Source organism: Leucoraja erinacea, chromosome 8 (assembly GCF_028641065.1).
Source record: "Leucoraja erinacea ecotype New England chromosome 8, Leri_hhj_1, whole genome shotgun sequence".
Classification (NCBI taxonomy): Eukaryota; Metazoa; Chordata; class Chondrichthyes; order Rajiformes; family Rajidae; genus Leucoraja; species Leucoraja erinaceus.
The window spans coordinates 48,720,060-48,738,442 of record NC_073384.1 but is presented as its reverse complement, the minus strand read 5'-3'; positions in this window follow the sequence as shown (position 1 = coordinate 48,738,442).

The window sequence follows — 18,383 nt, the reverse complement described above, 5'->3', positions numbered from 1 at the left end:
TGGGAATCATAAATTCGGTCCACTGAATCTACAGCGATCAGCGACCAATTAACCTACAGCCCTGAGATAGACACAAAATGTTGGAGTACTGTAAATTAGCGGAACATGCAGCATCTCTGGAGAGAAGGAATGTTCCTTCTTTCCAAAGGTGCTGCCTGGAGTCCAGCAACTTATGTCTATTTTTGGTTTAAACCGACATCTGCCGTTCCTTCCCACATGTAATCTACAGACCTGACGTCTTTGGGGTGTGGGAGGAAACTGGATGATCCGTACAAACTGCGTACAGACAGCATCCATAGTCAGGATCGAACCTGGCTCTTTGGAACTGCCAGGCAGCAACTCCACCGTTCCAACACTGTGCCGCCAACCCAAGATTGAAGCTAAATTTGGATCATTCGCAGTCGAGGCAGTGGGCTTTGGAACTTTTACTTTTCAATAATTCAGATTTGGTTACCGAATTTGACCTCTCTCATATCTTCTTTCTGCTTCTCTGTCTTCTTCTCATCCCCAGGGTAGGAGGAGCAGTATTTAAATCAGCTGAAAACCTGTCTTCCATACAATAATTATTTCCTAAAATCAAATAAATAATTGCATTAGCTGCCTGGATTCACACACTTCTATCTTTAGGAATATAAAAATAATGTGCTGAAATTGTCATTCATTTTGGTGAAAATAACTCCACGGGCCTTAATTAGTTAGAAAAAGAAAACTGCTCAATAAACATTGTACTTGAGGACAATTTTATATTTAAAAAAATCCTCAGTAGTACAATACTCAAAGGAATATTCAACTGGCAATTGCTACCACTGTGATAGAACACATCAGCACTAAACAGACCATCCCCAAGTTGATTTCTGAGTTTTCTTTGACTCCAAGTGCAATTACAGCTGACGTCTGGCAGGCCCACTAGAAAATGGCAGAAACTCCAATGTATCAAGTCCATGCAGAGTCAGAAGAACTGAAAAGCTCCTGGCTTCATATTAAACCAGGATTCATAGAGTCATAGAGTCATACAGCATGGAAACAGGCCCTCTAGCCCAACTTGCCCATTCCAACCAAGATGCCCCATCTACACGTCCCACCATCCCGTATTTGGCCCATATCTCTCTAAACCGTTCCTATCCATGCATCAATCCATTCAGCATAGGGATTACATTCCATATATTCTAAAAATGGTATGACAATCCAGCTTCCAGATTGATAAAAGATAGACATAACCCTTCTTCTGACCAGAAACGACACCTACTTCTCTCTAGTGATGCTGCCTTGAGTTATTCCAGCATTTTGTGTCTACCTTCGATTTAAACCAGCATCTGCAGTTCTTTCCTACACACTTAATGTTTCAAATGTTCTTAATGGGTCATGTGTCTCCCAGGGGCACGGCAGCAGGTTAGGTTGTCTATGTCGGCCGACCCGTGAAAATTGAACAAGGTCAGCATTGGAGGATAATGGCAAGAGGTTGTGGTGCATACATTTTGAAAATCTCACTTCCCTCTTCTCACCAATTTACATTTCTGCCCAATATGAATCATCTCCTGCTTGGTTGATGGTGTGATTTTTCCGAGGTCAAATGTTTCATTTTTGTTGTAGAAACAAAGAACTGCAGATGCTGATTTTGTACCAAATATAGATGCAAAGTCATTCAATGGGTTGGGCAGTATCTCTGGAGAAAAAAGATAAATGACCCAGACTGGAGAAGTCTGAAGAAGGGTCCCGACCCAAAACGTCATCTATGCTTTTTCCCCAGAAATGCTGCCCAACCCGTTGAGTTCCTCCAGTATTTGTGTCTATCTTTCCTTTTCTGAGAAACACCAAAATGCCTCAATGAAAATCATTCAACGATCCCATCACTACGAACAAAGGATCAAACGATCAAGCAACAGTTCCAATGCAAACTTTAGTTTGTTACATTCACAGGTAAAGTAGACAATTGAATGCTTCCCTCCCACTATTCCTCTCTCACCACCCACCAAACACTAACACATACATAACACTCAGCAATCTCAGCCTTTCTGAAGTTTACTGATAGGCCTATTGCTTCATTTCCCACTGGGCAAGTTCTACATTCAGGATGACTCACTCTGTATTAGTCATTCCCAAAGTAAAACTGACTGCCAGTTAAGTCAACTTCCAAAAAGGCCCAATGCAAAATTTAGAATAAGTCCCCTATTGTTTCCTATCTGCCCACACCACCTTCCTTACTCTTCCTTCACTCACATACTCTTCCTTCCCATCCCATCATCTTCGATCATCTGCAGCCCCTTGTAACACCTACCTATCACGTCCCAGCCTTTGGTATTCTCTCCACCCCTCTCTTCCCCACCACCCTCCTTAGCCGGATCGACCAAAAGCACCACAGTGAAACTTACCGAACAGTGAAAGACCGGGATAGGGTGGATGCAAAGAGGATGTTTCCACTAGTGGGAGAGTCTAGAACCTGAGGGCACAGCTTCAGAACAAAAAGACGTACCTTTAGAAAGGAAATGAGGAAGAATTGATTTCATCAGAGGGTGGTGAATCTGTGGAATTCATTGTCACAGATGGCTGTGGATGCCAAGTCAATGGATATTTTTTAAAGTGGAGATTGACATATTTTTGATTATTATGGGTGTCAGGGGTTATGGGGAGAATGCAGGAGAATGGGTTTGAGACGGAAAGATAGATCAACCATGATTGAATGGCAGATTAGACTTGATGGGCCGAATGGCCTAATTCGACTCCTATTACATGAACTTATGCTCTTGCCCTACCTCCCATACTTCTTTTTACTGGTTAATACTATCTCCCCATCACTCGTTCAATCCAAAGGAAGGATCTTGATCCAAAATGTCAACTGTCCAGTTCCCTTCATAGGTGTTGCCTAACTCACTGAGTTCCTCCAGCAGTTTGGTTTTTGAAGTAGGAATAAGTCATTACCTCTTTGAAACTAAAGCAAATAGTTTATGGAAGACAAACGTTGTGCTTGTTGAAGTCCTATTAGCTTCAAGATTCACATTCAAGTTGCCCTTGGATGGAAGCCATCCCTTACTTGGTGTATGGGTCTCAATCCATTTCCTAATGAATGCAAGTGCACAGTACAATCAAAAAGGGAATTGGTGCCACAGTTAGGAGAAAAGAGTTGGAAGAATAAGTTTGTGCGGCACAGTGACGCAGTGGTAGAGTTGCTGCCTTACAACACCAGAGACCCGGGTTCAATCCCGACTATGAGTGCTGGCTGTACGGAATTTGCACATTCTCCCTGTGACTGCGTGGGTTTCCTCCGGGTGCTCCGGCTTCCTCCCTCATTCCAAAGGTTTGTAGGATGATTGGCTTCTGTAAATTGTAAATTGTCCCTGGTGTGTAGGATCGTGCTGGTGAACGGGGTAATCGCTGGTCAGCACGGGCTCGGTGGGCCGAAGGGCCCGTTTCCACATTGTATCTCAAAAGTCTAAAGTCTAAAGAATCACAGGCGGAGTGACCAGGGAGTACAAAGAGGGCGGTGAAAATAAATGGTTTGAAATAGGGCTGTTATAAATTATGTTGGTTGTTATGATATCTGTGATTTGTAACATAGGTGCATAAAACTGAGCAGATGGAATGTATCTAGTTAGCCTGACAGCAAGTTGTTATTCTCAGTGTGGGCAATCAATTGGCCAGAGACATCTAGAAATGGGAATGTGAGCCTCGCTGGAAGATATTTTCCATTCCTCCTGTGCCACAGCGGAAGAGCTTTGTCAAAAAAAAAACTAAGGGGGATTTCTTGGTAAAAGCCTCCAATTTGACACCCTAGAGAAGAAAATTACCTTGTCACTTCCACGAAGGAAGTGATCGATTTCCAGTCAGGAATTGCATGAAGGGTGAGATTTTTTTTTTTACACAAACAGGCAGGCAGGAAAGAGAAAGTGGGTGTCTAAATCAGAGCTCGTGGGATGTTAGTAATCTGTACCATGTTTCAATGTGGAAACTTTCATGGAACTGTGCAGTTAATCTATCTCACCTGCACCACATGTCGACTTTTGACTCGCTGCACCTCATAACATGACGATGCTATATTTCATTTTTAACCACTTTTGATAAATATATAGCCTCTCAATATTATTAACAGTCAAGAGTGTTTTATTGTATTTGTATTGTATTATATATATGTATTTGTGTGTGTATGAGTATGTACGCACACATATATACACATAAAAACAATGATAGTGCAAAAAGGCAAAACCAATGCATACGTAGTTCAGAACTTATTTGGTGGTTGTAGTGTTTAATAGCCTGATGTTTGTCGGGAAGAAGCTTTTCCTGAACCTGGATGCTGCAATTTTCAGGCTTGTGTACCTTCTTCCCAATGGCAGTAGTGAAATGAATGTGTTGCCAGGGTGGAGTTGGTCTCTGATGATGTTGGCCGCCTTGTGTAGCCTGAATATCTTATTGGAATTAATCACTATTAACTGTAATGAAAAATGGAATACTCTACAGACTAAGTAGTATTTGTAGAGAGAGAGTGAGAGAGAGAGGATGCTACTACCCCCCCCCCCCCCCCCCCCCCCCCTGCCCAATTTCTCTCCCACCTCCACCGCATCTGCTGCCAGGATGTGACTTTCCATTCTAAGACATCCGAGATGTTCTCTTTCTATAGTAAACGTGGTTGCTTCCCGCTGTAAAGATGGATACCTCACCCACATCTCCTCTGTGTTCTGTAATTATACTCTTGCTTCCCCTTCCCCCCCCCCAAACGGAACAAGAAACGATTTATCTTGGCCCTCATCTTTCACCCCAACCTCCGCATCCAACACATCATCCTCTGACATCTCTGGTACTTTCAACGTGACTCCAGTACCAGTCAAATCTTTCCATCCCCATGACTTTCTGCCTTTCGAAGAGATTGCTCCCTGCAACTCTTTTGTTCACTCATCCTTTTCCACCCAAAAGCCCCCACCCCACTTACTTTCCCCTGAAACCACAGGAGGTAACACCTATTCCTAACCCCCTCCCTCACATCACATCCAACCCCTCCCTCCTCATCTGTATCCACCTATCATTCACCAAGTGTTGTCCTGCCCCATCTCTCTTTCAGCTTTCCTTCCCTCCATCCACCATGCTCAATTTGAAGAAGGGTCCCAACCCAAATCTTTATCTATCCATGTTCTCCAGAGATGATGCCCGACTCGCTGAGTTATTCCAGCACTTTGTATCCTATTTTTGTAAACCAGCATCTGCAGTTCCTTATGCCTACATTTGTAGAGAGAGACACAGGGAAAACAATTCAGACCAATGCTTTTTTCATCAGAAATGGGAAAAGTTAGTGATGAAAACAGTTTTCCAATGAAGACAAATTAATTTAGAGTTGAAGGTAGACACAAAATGCTGGAGTAACTCAGCGGGACAGGCAGCATCTCTGGAGAGAAGGAATGGGTGATGTTTCGGGTCGAGACCCTTCTTAAAATTAGTTTAGATTTGATTTGTTTATTGTTATATACACCAGGGTGCAATGAAATTCCTTGTTCCCACAAAGCTCATAGAATAAACAGTAATGAAAAATACAACAATAAATAAAACAAGTGTAGGAGAGTTGAAGTAGTGCAAAGAATATTTCAGTACAATAATGGGATAAGGTGGAATTAACAGTAAGAATACAAGGCAGCACCTGCAGGAAGTGGGTATGCAAGAGGTGATTGTTTCAGGTGTCTGCAGGGAATAAGCTGTTCCTAGGCATAGTCACTCAGAAGGTGGAAGATAGAAAAGAGAATGACCAGGTTGGAAACAATCTTGGCAATACTTCCAGCCTTCCTGATGGAGAGAACACATCAAGTCCACCAAGGCATCCCTACTCCCATTCCCATACTGTCCTGGACCTTCTCCATTGCCATAGTGAGGAGCGGCACCTCAAATTTCACATGGAGGCTTACGATATGAACATTGAATTCTCAAATTTTAAGTCACTTCATCTCATACACCCTCCCCTCTCCATCCTTGCCCCCTTCCTCCTCCCTTGTCGTTTTACCAGATCCACAGTACTCCACGTTGTTTCTCTTGCAATCACACCTTCTCCACCAGTTAATGCCCTGCCTGAGGTCATTTATGGCTGGCAATTTATGGTAATTTACGGTTTTGGTCTAATCTCACCTCCAGTGCATCACCGCTCCCACCCCTTACTTTCAATCTGAAGAAGGGACCCGAATTGAAATGTCACCCATCCTTTTTCTCCATAGATGCTGCCTGACCCTCTGAGTTAATCTGGAACTATGCGTCTATATCGTTGTTTATTGTCAGATGTGCTAACATGCTGAGGAACAGATACAATGACAATCTTGCTTATAGCAGCATCACAGGCATGTAGACTCAGACTAACACAAAAAAAAATGACACATAAAAATTCCAAAAGAGTGCAAGTACCCAGGTAATAAATATTCTCTCCTATGTAATGATGCCACCTGATCTGCTGTGAATTGCCAGCATCTGCTGCAGTTTGCTTTTGCATTAGTGGTTTAAAGATGTTTGCATTCCTGTCCTACCCTTTCCCAGCATGAATGGAGCAGGAGCAAGATGAAAATCAAGCCTCAGGGACTATAAATGATTTCTAACCAACCTTAATTAATTACAGCCCCTGGTCTTACCATATATAAAACTTCTTCAATGTTTTGCTTGGTTAAATATATATATTTTGCAAACAATTTGGCATTTAGCCAATGAGTAACATTTTGTCTGGACTTATGGAAAGGTTAAATCTAGCGGTAGTTAGTTTGTCATTATACCACTAGGGGGCCACTAGGGGCGCTGCACTGGCAGCAGCCTCTACCTACAGCCTGTCTGTTATTTCTATATTTTTTTAAATTTTTAGTTAGTCTAAAGTCTTGTGTTGGGGAAAACTTTAACTTTTCTATGTGGGGGAGGGGGGCAGGGTAAGGGGGAAACCGTTTTTCAGTCTCTTCCTGGCGGGGACGCGACTATTTCTCCGAGTCGCGTCCTCGCCCCCCACCTCGCGGCCCACCAGCTGGATCGGAGCGGCCTTTCCTGCCGGGAACTGGACCAGGGCTGCTACGGCGGTGGCGCAGCGCTGGAGTCACCGCGGAGTGGGCAATGCCTACCTGGGTCGCCGTTTGGAGCTCCGGAGCATTGAGCCGTTGCTCCAACATCGTGGAGCTCTGGTGCGGAGAGCTTCCAACGTGGGCGGCGCTGAGCAACATCGTGGAGTCATGGGGCGCCTTGCAGAGGGTCTCCAGCAGCAGTCTCCACCCGGCGCGGCCTGCGGACTTTGGAAGCCGCCGACTCCGGTAGGAGGGGGCCGACTCTGGTGTCCATGCCGCTGTGGACGTCCCGCAACCCCGACGTCGGACTTACAACAGGTCGGCGAGCGGTCCTGAACATCGGGCCGCCCGTAGCGGCAACTGCGGAGGGCTTGGGGAGGCCATGACCACGGGGAACAATGGAGGAAGAGACTGACTTTTGTGCCTTCCCACACAGTGGGAAACTTTGATTCTGCTGTGTGGGGATGTTTTATGTCAAACCCTATAGTGTGTTGTGTCCCTTTTTTTTATTGTATGGCTGTATGGAAATTTCATTTCACTGTGCCATCTGACACATGTGACGAATAAATCTATCTTGTATCTTGTATCTTGTATCTTGTACCATATATGACCAGCAGTGGCACACGGTAATTCTCTTGCATGTAGAGACGACAGGTAGGAAGAGACCACATTAAAATATTCCTCTGTATATAAACATTTTAAATATACGCACGCACACACACACACACACACACACACACACACACACACACACACACACACACACACACACACACACACACACACACACACACACACACACACACACACACACACACACATATACATCTATAATATGAAAAGTTAATACATTGTATATATGTATACCAACATGTTAATTCTCCGTGGAAAATAAAGTAACCTGTCTCAATGGCCATTACCCATTAGCTCTATCATCACCCATAATGAAGTGCCTTGAAAGATAGGTAATGCCCCACATTTACACCAGTCCTCTATGAACCATAGACCCCCCCCCCACACACCCAATTTGTGCACAAGAAGAATAGGTCTACAGGAAGAATGATTGCCCTTGCACTACATTCAGCTCTGGGTCACCTTGTATTTATCATTACTCCATTCACTATTTACTTTGTGAGAACATAGTTGAACTAATGTGTGGGAAGGAAATGCAGATGCTGGTTTGAACCAAAGGTAGACACAAAATGCTGGAGTAACAGCATTTCTGGAGAGAAGGAATGGGAGACGTTTCGGGTCGAGACACTTCTTCAGACTTCAAACTCGACCCAAAACGTCTCCAGATATGTTGCCTGGCCCGTTGAGTTACTCCAGCATTTGGTGTGTCTATAATTGAACTAATCTTTGCCTGTACATGATCCACATCCTTCCATTCCCTGAACATGCTTCAAGTGACAAGGAATTTCATTGCACCCTAGTGTATACGCCAATAAACTAATCTGAACCAGTGATGCTCTTATGAAGACAGTGTCCCTTTAAGACAAGTGTGTGGGTCTGGTATTCAGGCAATGAATGTAAACAAATACTGACTTTACTCCTGCAGCTTATGACATCACCCAAATCCTTGATTGAATGAAATAAACCCAATATACCTTGGTCATAAACCTTTTGTGTCGGAAACAAAGACAGAAATAATGGAAGATTGGAGATCAGGCTACAAAAGTGCAAAGAGAGGTTTTTCTTCTTCCTTTTCCAGTAGTTAGGATGCTGAAACACAAACTACGGGAGGAACTCAGCATCCGTGGGATAGAATGATCAGACGGGACCCTTCTTCAGTGAACATTCTCTAGAGTTTGAGAAAATATTGTGCACATTCATTTGCTTTTTTTTACACACTTAAATACTATTAGAGCACATTTTAGTCCATATCCCCCAATTTTCAGTAATGATTTGTGAACTTTTCAAGGGGCACATTTCCATTAATGGAATGGCCCTAATGAGGGGGGCACCTGTATTTATATTGGTTCTTTGTGGCTGCAAGATGTCTGAGCATAACATGCTCATGAAGTGCAGCCACTGCTGTAATGTGGGAAACAGAGTAGCCAGAGTGCACGCAACAAGCTCCCGTGACGGGCAACTTAGCAGTGAATAGATGATAGGTTTTGAGCTACCATCTATCTCATTGAAGACCCTTGGACTGTCTTTAATTGGACTTTGTGTAAAAAGAACTGCAGATGTTGGTTTAAACCAAAGATAGACACAAAAAGCTGGAGTAACTCAGTGGGACAGGCGGCATCTCTGGAGAGAAGGAATGGATGACATTTGGGTGGAGAACCTTTATTCGGACTTTACTGCATTTGCACTAAACATTATTCTCTTTATCCTGTGGACGGCTTGATTGTAATCATGTATCGTCTTTCCACTGACTGAATAGCACGCAACAAAAACCTTTTCACTGTACCTCGGTACACATGACAATAAACTAACTATATCTGCAATGAGATGGTGCTGCATGGGCCATTAACGGCAGGTTTTTTTAGCAAGGCTATGAGTGTCTCAGATCCTCCCATGTACAATGCCCAAAGTGAATCATAGCATTTATGTGTGCATTACATAGTAATCCCATGAAGCAACCTTAGAACATAAAACATAGAATGCAGAACAGTACAGCACAAGAACAGCCCTTTCGGCTCATGAATTCTATGCCGAACATGACACTAAGACCATCTCTTATCTCAGACCTCAGTCTGAAGAAGGGTCTCGACCCGAAACGTCACTCATTCCTTCTATCCAGAGATGTTGCCTGTCCCGCTGAGTTACTCCAGCTTTATGTGTCTATCTCTTATCTACTTACACTGAGAATTCATATCCCTCCATTCATATCCTCCATGTCCATGTGCCTACCCAAAAGCCTCTTAAATACCACTATCATATCTGCCTCAACCACCAATCCTGGCAGTCCATTCCAGGCACTCACCATCCTCATTGCTTGCTTCTGCAATCTCCCACCAGGAGAGAGGGGACTTAGGAGAATAATGGAATATTGGGGAGGCGAGTAAGACAGTGAATGACCGGGGATCTGGGAAGAGTTTGGAGGGGTTACTGATAAGAGCTTCAGCTCATTAGGGTCAGAAAAACGATTGGGCATTCTAGCGAGAAGATCATCTCTGTGATCAATGAAGATGCAGAGGCAAGCAGAAGACCTGTGGTGGGAGGGGAGAACACCTGATATATTGATTCAGCGATACAGGTTAACTGTGTTTAGGTTAGTTTGGATTAGCTTGGAGATAAAGCATGGAAACAGGGCCTTTGACCCACTTAGTCCGTGCTGAGCAACAATACATACACTAGTTCTATCCTACATGCTGGGGTCAATTTTACAGAAGCCAATTAACCTATAAACCTGCACGTCTTTGAAATGTGGGAAGAAACTGGAGCACCCGGAGAAAATCCACATGGTCACGGGGGGAGCGTACAAACTCTGTACAGACAGCACCCGTAGTCAGGACCGAACCCGGGTCTCTGACGCTGTAAGGCAGCAACTCTATCGCTGCGGCACCGTGCCGCCCACTGATTCCATGTGCAGAATCAATCACCAGACAGCAGGAATGAATGACACGGTTATCCCGGCCTCAATGTAACTTGGCACCAGCACTGCTTTGTTTTCTGTGACTCTGGAACATCCGATCAGTTGTCAGCTGAATTATATCAGATTTAAACAAGATTTCTGCGCATAATGGTTCAATTTGTCCTTGAACCATGACAAAGAGCTAATCACAGAAATGGCAAGAGCAACCAATTAGACTGAACTAATCACAGCCCTAAGTAGACCAATTTCCCAGCCTCAGATGTATTGGACGATCTGAAGTTGGAAAGGGATTAAGAACAGACAGCTGTGGGAAACAGGTTCTGTAAGCAGCAAAATGCATATATATCATTTCACAATATAGTCAAGCATATTGTTTGCAAAATGTTTCACGTGAGGAAGTCAGAGAAGCATCTGAAATAATTCTCAAAAAATAAATATTAGCAGAACGTGGTCAAAGAGATTGATTTTAAAGGGGGGGCCAATAAGGAAAATAGAGAGGGTTGAAGGTTTTCAACAAGAAAATTCCAGTTCGAGGGAGTAATCTGCTTTTGACATAGCTTTTAGTTTAGTTTTCTCTAGGTCATTATCGAGATACAATGTGGAAAGAGGCCCTTCATGCCGAGCAGAGATCACCCCGTACATTAGCACTATCCTACACATGAGGGACTAACAAGAACTTGTGATTTGCATTAGCTTCTATCGCTCAGCAAGCATTTCATATCTATAAATTACCTAACACGTGACCACAATGAAGTTAAGGATTTGCAAAGTGATAGAGTTTAGAGAGTTTAGTTTAGTTTGGGAGATACAGCGTGGAAACAGGCCCTTCTGCTCACCAAGTCTGCGCTGACCAACAATCACCCCATACATTATTTCTATCCAACAATCTTGGGATAATTTACCAAAGCCACTTAACCTACAAACCTGTACGTCTTTGGAGTGTGGGAGGAAACCGGAGCACCCCGAGAAAAGCCATGTGGTCACAGGGAGGACGTACAAACTCGATACAGGCAGCACCCGTAATCAGGATCAAACCCGGGTCTCCGGCGCTGTAAGGTAGCAACTCTACCGCTACACCATTGTGCCATCCAGCTGCTGATGGATTTTAAGAAACTGGGGAATGTATAAAAGACCAGCAATGTGGAGGAATACAGTGTTTTTGGATGTTAAAAGAATAGGGAAATGTGAGTTATAGAGTCATAGATTCATACAGTGTGGAAACAGGCCCTTTGTCCCAACTTGCCCACATCGACCAACATGCCCCATCAACACTAGATCCACCTGCCTGTGTAACCAACATGCCCCATCAACACTAGATCTACGTAATTTGCTCATATCTAAGCTTCCCCCCAGTCTAGTTTCAGTAAAAACACTGAATCTAGCACTTGAACAACTAATCTTTATTTTAACTAAAGCGCAATTACAGTTCAACTACTGTACCTATCCCACCACGGGTTCGATCCTCGTATCTGCCTGTTCAAGCCCTCTAGGCCTCGCTCAAACAGAGACACTCCAGAAGTTCACGCAGTCCCAAGCGCTCTCCCAGAAGATCGATGCTGGACCTCGTGTTAGCGGACTTTTATATGTCCCGGGACCTTGAGGGGCCGCACCACAAGGTCCCGGTGGTCTCTTAATACACCAATTACAGATATCGATTAACCCCATACATAACAGACATTTCCCTAATCCAATAATATAGCAGCTCAATAGATTGTCTTCAACCCAGACTTCTCAATGAAGTCAACTTAGAAACATTTACCCTGATCTGCAAGAAACCCAGACAAGGATCAATACCTCATCCAATCAACACTTGGCAAAGTAGAACTCTGCAACATTATTTACAATTATTTACAGGGTGTATGTCTGGTTTTCACCCATCAAATCCATTCTATGCATTTTGCGCCTAATTGACAGGGTTTCCAGAAGTTCTTATTCTTTTCTTGCAAATTGTATCTAGGCTCTAGACACACTGGCACCACTCCACAGCTTGTCCCAGCTCTGCAGTGAACAATTCCAAATTGACCAAATCTCCCAGCAGCCCTGAAGCTTTTACCCCATTTTAAAGTCCTAGCCTCTCCAATCTGGTCAGGATTAACACCTGCATTTGTCCAATATCCTTCTAAACCCTATCGTATCAATGTACCTGTCTACAATTATTGTAAACATTGTGAGAATGTATACCTCAACTACCTTCTCAGGCAGTTCTTTCCATATAACCTCTTTGTGTTATTACTTTGTTATTACAGTTTGTGTAAAATATGAAATCTCTCCATCCTCACCTTAAACCTATTACCTCTGGTTCTAGATTCCCCTACTCTGGCATTTTCCCATCTATTTATTTCATGATCTTATACACCTCAATAATCACCCCTCATCCTCCTGCACTCCAAGGAATATCGTACTAGCCTGCTCAACCTCTCCATATAGCTCAGGCCCTCGAGTCCTGGCAACAACAATGGTGTGATGGAAATGAAAATAAAGATGGTGTTTTTAAATGTGAATCTTATTAGGGACAGGTTCACTGGAGTGGAACAACCGATGGCTGATGTGAAATTGTGTGTTGTTGGTGAGATGGATCTGCATTTCAGAGGCATCTGTGTGGAAGATTCTTAGCTTAGTTTGGTTTAGTTTAGTTTAGAGATACAACGTGTTGCCCCACTGACTCCACACTGACCAGTACCCATACACTCGTTCTATCCTGCACACCAGGAACAATTTACAGAAGCCAATTCAGAAGCCAATACAGAAGTCTTTGGAATATGGGAGGAAACCGGAGCACCTGGAGAAAACCCACGCAGTCACAGGGAGAATGTACAAACTCCATACAGGCAGCACCCATAGTCAGGATTGAACTCGGGTTTCTGGAGCTGTAAGGCAGCAACTCAACTGCTGCGCCACTGTGCCACGCTCTTTTGTTTTATACAACTTTGTCAGATGCAGTAGGTTCCCATAAGCAGTGCTTTATAGTTAGTTTAGTTTTTAGTTTAGAAATCTATGTTTCCAGATAATGTCACCAAGGTTCAGCAATGAGCACAGGGAAGAAGGGACATGAGTAGATCTTTGGATGACTCTAGATGTATACGAGTCCTAAAAAATTGTTCCTAGTAGCCTTGCACCATGTAGTTTAATGTTATGATTTATTTGTCGTTGTGAGGTTTAGTTTAGTTTATGAGATTAGTCTATCTTGGCACAGATATTGTCGACCAAAGGGCATTAGACTTTAAAGATACAGAGCGAAAACAGGCCCTTTGGCCCACCGAGTCCGCACCGACCAGCGATCACCCTGTAAACCAGCACTATCCAACACACTAGGGACAATTTACAATTCACAGAAGCCAATTAGTCTACAAACCTGTAGTTCTTTGGAGAGTGGAACACCTGAAGAAAATCTATGCAGTCACAGGGAGAACATGCAAACTCCATACAGGCAGCACCTGTAGTCAGGATCAAACCCTGCAGTCTGGGACTGTGGCAGCAACTCTATCAATGCTCCACTGTGTTCCCGTTCTTGTGTTGTATTGTAGGACCTTGTCAAATGCCTTACTAAAATTCATAGGGATCATATCTTCTGACTTGGTTTCTCCATTATCTCTGATTAGCAGCTACCTTTCCAAATCCACATAAATCCTATCCCTTAGAATTTTCTTCAATAATTTCCCAACTTTAACTCTTGCTTCCCTTACCAACAAAACTAAAAAACGTTCTTGTGGCTGAGGCACAAGGTACCACTAAAGTTCAATATACTACACAGGGTTTATGATATCTCCCTGGTGTTGATCAGCTGAGCTACAGGGAAAATCTGGGCAAACCTGAAACCAAACATTTCTCCTGACCCAAAGCTCCAGTAAATGTTGGAATGGAATAAAGGAAGGATGCCACAAGAGGAGTGAGCAATTTTTCTTTATCAACTAAAACAAGTCGAACTGTAAGAAGTGAAATCTCGATGAGAGTTTTGCACCTTAGTCATAAATTGAAAATCTATCCCATTGTGTCTCAGTAACATGCTAATTCAAGATGAACTACGTGCCTGTTTCATGGGAAAAACGGATTAATATCCCAGTTAAAATTATGACTGAGTAAAACTTTAACAGCAGTCTGAGTTCATGTTGTTTGTGCCGATGATGAAGCAAGTCTACATTTTTTTCAATAATTTTCCTCTCTGTGTAGAATGCATCATCATTCTGCAGATTTACTGAAAAGATAAATAAGGGGGAAATTGTTAAAAACATTTTAAAATAAAGCAACAAAGTCGAATTTCATCTTCAAAATTCTTGTTTCTATTTCTTTCACATTTCCTGGCATTTTTATTATTGAGACGTGTGATTCATATTGCCCGGGCAATAGAAATCATGTTGATCACTAACTTAAACCAGGAAGGCTATTACTCAGCTTGGAAACAGCGATGGTTGTGCACTTTGTTTTAAAATAGCCTCTTGTTCTTCTAATCCAAATGATGTCCTTCCTTGACTTGCGTAGGAAGGAACTGCAGATGCTGGTTTATACTGAAGATAGACACAAAATGCTGGGGTAGCTCAGCGGGTCAGGCAGCATCTCTGGCAATGAGGTGAGAAAGGGGTGTTAGGTTCAGCAGAGAGAAGAAACTTTGAAACACCCAAGCTCTCAAGCTCTGGCATCTTCTCCCAGAAGGCTGAACAGATATAAAGGTAACAGGCATTCTGGATAATACTTCCAGCCTTCCCGATGCAACACATCATGAAGAAGGAGTGGTTGGAAAGAAATGACGAGCCAGTTTCCAGGGTGGACTGGCCTGTGTTCATCACTCTCTGCAGGCTCAGGCAGTCAAGAGCAGAGCAATGACCATACCAGGCTGAGATTCATCCCATCAGAATGGCTTCTATACTGCATCTGTGGAAGCTCGAAAGAATCTTGGTGGACATGTCAGTTCTTCTCAGAAGCCTGAGAAAGTAAATGCAGTATCAGAATGAAGGATGTCCAAGAAGGAACTGCAGATGCTGGAAGATCGAAGGTACACAAAACTGCTGGAGAAACTCAGCGGGTGCAGCAGCAACTATCTATCTCTATAAAATTCTCCGAAGAAAATAGGCGACGTTTCGGGCCGAAACCCTTCTTCAGACTGATGGGGGGGGGGGGGGGGGGAAGGAAGGAAAAAGTGAGGGGGAGGAGCCCGAGGGCGGGGGGATTGGAGGAGACAGCTCGAGGGTTAAGGAAGGGGAGGAGACAGCAAGGATGTGTAGGTAGGAACTTCAGATGCTGGTTTAAACCGAAGATAGACACAAAATGCAGGAGTAACTCAGTGGGACAGGCAGCATCTCTGGATAGAAAGAATAGGAATTCCTTCTATCCTTCCCACCCATTCCTTCAAACAATATTACTCACCACAATATTCAACCTCTCCCTGTCCAAGTCCGTGGACCCTGCCTGCTTCAAAAGATCCACCATTATACCAGTGCCAAAGAATGCCTCTCCAGCTTGCTTGAATGACTACTGACCGGTGGCCCTCAGCTTGCTAGTCATGAAATGCTTTGAGAGGCTGATCAAGAATCACATCTGCACCATCCTCCCTCGCACCATGGACCCGCTGCAGTTCGCGTACCGTCCGAACAGATCCACGGATGATGTGGTCTCCCAGGTTCTGCACACCATTCTCTCTCACCTTGACAACCAGAAGGGGGGCTATGCGAGGATGCTGTTCATTGATTTCAGTTCAGCATTCAACACCATAGTCCGCACCAGACTTGCAGAGAAGCTGCTGGAACTGGGACTGAACACTCCCCTGTGTGCCTGGGTCCTGGACTTTCTCACCGCCAGGCCCCAGGTGGTCAAGATGGGGAGACATGCCTCCAACCCTCTCACCCTGAACACAGGATCCCCCCCAGGGTTGCGTCCTCAGCCCCCTACTGTACTCCCTGTACACACATGACTGTGTGGCTAGTTTCATCTCCAACTCCATCATCAAGTTTGCTGTTGACACTGTGGTGGTGGGCCTGATCTCCAATAACAATGAGAAGGCCTACCGGGAGGAGGTGGCTGATCTGGCACTCTGGTGTCAGGACAACGGCCTCTTCTTGAATGCCACTAAAACTAAGGAGCTGATTGTGGACTTTAAAAGGACACAACAGCCGAGGACGTACATGCCATTGGAGATAAATGGGACTACTGTGGATAGGGTGAGCAGCTTTAAATACCTGGGAGTCCACATCACAGAGGATCTGACATGGACAACACACACTGCCGCACTGGTGAGAAAGGCAAGGCAGCGCCTTTACCACCTCAGGCAGCTGAGGAAATTCAGAGTCTCTCTGAGGATCCTTCAATCCTTCTACTCTAGTGCTGGAGAAAGTATTCTGTCCAGAAACATCTCGATCTGGTTTGGCAACAGCTCTGCCCAGGACAGGAAGGCTCTGCAGAGAGTAGTGCATTCGGCCAAACGCACTATGGGAACAACACTCACCCCCCTGTAGGACCTATACACCAGGAGGTGCATATCCAGAGCCAACAAGATCTAGACCTAGCACCTCAGCAACGGACTGTTCCAGCTGCTATGGTCAGGCAAGCGCCTCCGTTGTCACGCTGTGAAAACAGAGAGGATGAGACGGAGTTTTTTCCCGCAGGCCATCAGGATTATAAACTCTTATCTCACCAGGGACTCATTTACTAATTTTTCCTCCTCCTTTTTCCTTTCTTGTCCCCGCCCCCCCCCCACCCCCGATCAGTTTGAAGAAGGGTTTCGGCCCGAAACGTTGCCTATTTCCTTCGCTCCATAGATGCTGCTGCACCCGTTGAGTTTCTCCAGCTTTTATGTGTACCTACTAATTCACTGTTGTGTTGTGTCTTTTTTTATTTTATTTTTCTGAAATGTAAATACTGGTTCTATTCTGTTCTGATGTTGTTGTTTTTGCACAATCCACAGGCATTGCCACTTTCATTTCACTGCACATCTTGTATGTGTATGTGACAAATAAACTTGACTTGACTTGACCAGTAAAAGAAACATACAGTAATTTTAAACATTAAACTTACTCAGAGGTTTGCCCCACCCGCTGAGTTTCGCCAGCATTTTTCTCTACCTTCGATTTTTCCAGCATCTGCAGTTCTTTCTTAAATGGTTTGAATGCTCATATGCGCCTCTTTGTCAAGAAAATTGTGAGAGTTTCTCATAGGTAAAATAATCACCAAACAAATGTAAGCCTTATTGGTTATTTCTGCCCAGACTTCTATTCTTTCCTGAACGCAATGTTTCTTGCAGGTCACCAGCCTCTTAGGACGCACCAGTGGTGAAGCAGATCAGGAGCCCAAGGTAGACACAAAATGGTGGCGTAACACAGCGGAACAGGCAGCATCTCCAGATAGAAGGAATTGGTGACAATTCGGGACGAGACCCTTCTTCAGAAGTTTGTTCCTACAACAAATCCAAGCCTGTTGTTCCTGAACACCAACTTTGACAGGCACGTGAGATGCATTGCTGAGTAAACAATGTACAGAGTGATGTACAGAACACAACAGCAAGAGAACCAGAGGGGGAATACAAATAGGAAGCCCACTGATTGATTTTAAATGGCTCTTGAAGTCTATGAATAACATTGTTTGTCATTCTGATAGTGGTGAATCATCCATCAGTCTGAAGTAGGCTCCCGACGCGAGATGTCATCTGTCCATCCTCCTCCTTTTGAGCTGATGAGTTCACCCAGCACTTTATTATTTGCTCAAGATTCGAGCATCTGCAGCCTCTTGTGTCTCCAATCATCCAGCTCTGTTCTCATTGATCCACTAACAGCATTTGATCTGATTGTGTAGGAAGGAACTGCAGATGCTGGTTTAAACTGAAGATAGACACAAATTGCTGGAATAACTCAGCG